Raw genomic sequence first — 4,534 nt, 5'->3', positions numbered from 1 at the left:
GATATCAGCTTCGTCATTCAAACGTGGATTCAACTCAATGTGCGAACTTATATATTTTTTGTACCTAAGCCAATTGGTTTTATTCGTTGTTAGTCTGAATGGTTTATCTACCGCAACTGGATGTAGATTTAGATGAAGAAGTACAGGCGAGTGATCAGACGATAGATCTGGTAAGGAGTTGGCACTTGTCAGGTTGCGAGGAATGTTTTTTGTGACTGCAAAATCTATCAAGTCTGGCAGTTTTCTAGGATCTGTTGGCCAATATGTAGGTGTAGGTGACACACAGTCTAGCTTGTTGCTTGCTTTTATTATTGCATTGTAGAACTGCCTTCCCTTAGGAGTCACAAGTGGAGATCCCCAGTGCGTATGCTTGGCATTGAAGTCTCCTGCTGCTATAAATTGTTCGCTCAGAGAGTTGAAATATTCCATGAATTGGGATTCTGATAATGTAAACCGAGGAGGGCAGTATACGGCGGCAAGATTTAAAGATCGGGAATCCATTTGCACATTTATTGATGTAGCTTGCATGAAGTTAGTGGCGAAGTTATTGTGGAAGCAGTGCTTGATGCGATTTCTAACCAGAAATGAATGAACCAGTGCCTCCATGAGCTTTCCCGTCTGGGTGATTCGTGTTGTAGAATAGAAAGCCTCGAATTTGAAAATTATATTTATTTGTGAGATGAGTTTCTGCGAGTAGCATTACATCGATATGGTAATTAATAAGGAACTGAGTTAACTCGAGTTTGCGCTGAGAGACGCCGTTGGCCTTCCACAGTGCTATACGGAGTGGAGCTGTTTGGTCATTGAGCGTTTTCAATGCCGTAAATAAAAAGACGAATTTGTTACTTTTGAACGTTATAAAAAATGTTTATTCCTGCATGCAGATCAAGCCGGATGATCCGCAGATAGACCAGCTATGGTGCCTGCAGGGACTCAAGTAAAGTACAGAGAGGGCGGCCCGACTGGTCACTGCGAAGCTAAAGCTCTCGAATAATGGAGAGGGCGGCCCGACCTAGACACTACGAGCTAAAACTCTCTATAGAAAGCTTGTTGAGTCGAGCGGCCGAGAAAGAGTCGGCTTGCGATCAACAAAGCCTTTGTACAAACTTAAGCCTAATAAATAAACATTACACAAATAAATACACTAAACATTACATAAACATTATTTAAACATTATTTAAACATAAACATTAAACGCCGTGCTGCTGCTTGACCCGACAGGAGCCATTGATTATTTAGTCTGTTTTTGAGCAACAAGCAGCTCAATCAAAACGTTCTGGTTTCGCATAAGATCTTGCATAGTTGTCTGCATGAATGACATGAATTCCATCATACTTTGTTGAAGATTACATGTCAATGTTTCAAGTTTGTTCGTAGACGGTTCTTCTGGTTGATGAGGGGAAACTGATGATCTTGGATTGTGTGTGGGAGCGGTACTTTTAAGACCCAATTTTACAGCAGTTGCATAGCTTGCGGATTTGTCGGTGACCTCATTATTGGCTAAAGATTTAACAGCTGAAGGGGAAGACATTACGTGTAAATTTCATAGGTGGTGTATGTGAGTGAGCAGTGGTCACTCTTTGGTGTGTACGACTTTTCAGTTCCTTGTAGACTGGACAGCCCCTGTAGTTAGCCGTATGGTTGCCTCCACAGTTTCCGCAATTTTTGCTGCTGGGATCCTCTTTATTTTTTGGGCATTTGTGAGATTCATAAAGGTCTCCACAAGCAACGCATACTGGACGAAGCGTGCAATAAGACCTTGTGTGGCCATATTCCTGACAATTATTACACTGCACCGGTCCATTTCTTTTATGCGGCTCCTCTACCGTAATTCTGCGGTGTAGTAGGAACTGGAGAGTAAAGATTGGATGCACTTCATTTTTTTTTAGAGGCTTGGATTTGGTTTCGGGTTCGAGTTTTACCTTGAAAAGAGGTTGAGGCTTTCTTTCTCTATTCAAAATGTTAATAACATTTTTTACATTAAATCCTTTCTCCATCAGTGCTCTTGTAACTTCATCTGGTGTTACTTCCGGCTCGATACCTTCTAGTACTACTTGCTGGCCCTTACTGCTTTTTAACTCGCCGACGTTCGCGAACGTTTTTGAACAAACATAGTAGACATAACAAAACAACAAGGTTCATATTTAATTTTGTTCAATGACTCAGTAACCATAAAAAATATTACTTATGTAAACACCGAAAGGAAAATATTAAACTACATAGCACAGCATAAATTTATTAATTATGATCTTGGCGCATATATTATTTCTAATAATTCAGAACTTACTCTTGATAATATAAATATTCTCAATCCATATTTCCTAATTAAAAATACAAAACTTCGTATTTCTTATATATTATTAATTGTAATCATCGTACATTTAATTTTTTTACTTTTTATAAAATATAAAAACTTTATTTTTGTAACAAAAAACAACGGCCAGAACTAGAAGAAAAAACTAACCATGAAAATTAAAAAAATGAAAATTCAAAACATAAAATTATTATATAAAAAAACACAAATCATCAAGAAATTTTCACAGAAAAAAATACACAGAAAATTTCAAAACTAAGAGACCGATTAATAATGAATTGGGACAATCCATTTTATAAGTTATCCAACCCATGAAACCAGGCCTCTTATGGCATTTATAAACAATTTTTCAAATTCAATCTCACCGATCTTCGCCTTAGCCTTTGCCATTGCCTATGCCTCTGGCTCCGCTCTTTGAGCCCCAAGAGAAATAAAAAAATCAAACTTAAGGGGGGACATCTGAGTAACAGGCCAAAAAAAAACTGATTTTCTGGAATTTTTTTTGGCCAAATCAAAACAGCTAATCGAAAATTTGTTAATGAGGTTTTATTATACATATTTGTAATTCATGAAAAATAAATAATTATTCAAATAAATTACTTTTGGACTTTTTATTTTTATTCAAATCAACTTTATAATTAAAATAAATTTATATTTAAAATAGTTGATTGAAATTAAATGAAAACCAATATTTTAAATTTAAAGGAAATATTTTAAAGTTCGTGTTAAGTTAATTATTTCCATTAATATCGTTGGATGATCCATAATTCACTTCGCACCCAGTACTTTTTCACTTCAGGACAGAAGTAGCAATTATAGTATAAGGATCGGGCTTTTGGGCTTTTGTATTTCTGAAGTTGTGTTTTTTTTAGAATGTGGCGATATTTAAAGGAAGGACTTTCTATACAGAGATTACAAACGAACGTTTTCATTTCGAAAATTTAAAAATAAACTGATAGAAAGCAAACCTAGAACTTCTTTTATATATTTTTAGGAGTGAATCTGTGCTATTGTATATAATTTACCTATATATTTTAAAATTAAATAACCATATTACGTCATTTCTTTCATTCCTAATAAAATTTACATATTCCTAGCTATAAAGTTCTTATATACCTGTCGACGGTCAAAACATTGTTATCCATAGTTAAGTCAGTATTATTAGGAAATGTAGTATTTTAAGTTATAGGAATTACGGGCCTACTAATAGCGGTAGTGTGAATGCCGCCGAAAAGTGCCTTTCATTGTTTTGTTGATTGTAGGAGGGCACACTGTGGTAAGAAGAAGATATATATTTGAATTGTAAACTAATTTATGAATTTTACAGAATAAAACGTTCCTTTAGCCACAGCCAAGGCCTTTGAAGTACCCCTTTCTTCGGACCTACGCGTGTGGGGAGCCGTTTAAAGCAACTCCACATGAAACAAAACAACAATACCCATAATCATTTATAAGTGTCATGATGTCATCCCTTTCATTTATATAAAAATTATATATAATATTATTTCTATATATATACTTATATATATGCATATATGCATATATATATATGCATATATTATTTTTTTTTTTTAAATCGTTTATTAACAAAGAAAGACTTAAAACTAAGCTCTAACAAAAAGGAAAGTGAAAAAGTGTCTACTAGGTCCCTGTCCCCTGCGGTAATGCCGCTAGGCTTTGCTTCGCAGGGCCAGGAAATTGGCGTGCTTATGCGCCCCACTACAGTTGGCCTAGGCTAGCCTAGCCTCCGCTCGGAGTCGCTCTAGCCTTCTCAGCTCCTTCATCATGTAGGCGGCGAAGCTGCTCAAGTCTGCCCAGAACTGGGCGTCCTCCAGCAACCTCCTTCCGATGACGTCCGCCGTCGCCACTTCCCCTATAGGAGTCTCCGTCTGGCAATCAAAAAACGTGGGCAGACCAGGACCACATGCTTCGCCGTCTCGTCAACCCCGCATTCAGGGCACCTTGGGTCATCATCGTGTCCGAATTTGAACAGGTAACTCCTAAAGCATCCGTGGCCGCTGAGGACCTGCGTGAGCCAGAAGTTCACTTCTCCGTGACTTCTCTGTAGCCAATTCTTGAGGTCGGGGACTAGTTGTGTAATGTGTGGGTACTGTATTAGTTGCAATCAGAACCAAGATGCGAAGTGTTCTGCAAGGTCCATAGGATGTACCTTAGGGACGCATGGATGGGAGTGAAGGGCGTGCACTTCTGGTTGTCTAA

The 4,534-nt window shown here is 37.5% G+C and overlaps 1 long non-coding RNA gene across 1 annotated transcript; it reads left to right on the top strand.

Annotated features, from left to right (window-relative positions):
* The first annotated feature begins 3,499 nt into the window (after nt 1-3,499).
* On the top strand, nt 3,500-3,842 carry LOC108126217 (uncharacterized). The gene is made up of 2 exons (XR_001773355.3): nt 3,500-3,590; nt 3,642-3,842. It is a non-coding gene; the product is annotated as an uncharacterized lncRNA (long non-coding RNA).
* The last annotated feature ends 692 nt before the right edge of the window (nt 3,843-4,534 follow it).

The sequence above is a fragment of the Drosophila bipectinata genome, chromosome 4, assembly GCF_030179905.1.
Source record: "Drosophila bipectinata strain 14024-0381.07 chromosome 4, DbipHiC1v2, whole genome shotgun sequence".
NCBI lineage: Eukaryota > Metazoa > Arthropoda > Insecta > Diptera > Drosophilidae > Drosophila > Drosophila bipectinata.
Note: the sequence above shows the minus strand (reverse complement) of the source record. Positions and strands in the feature narration are given on the sequence as shown.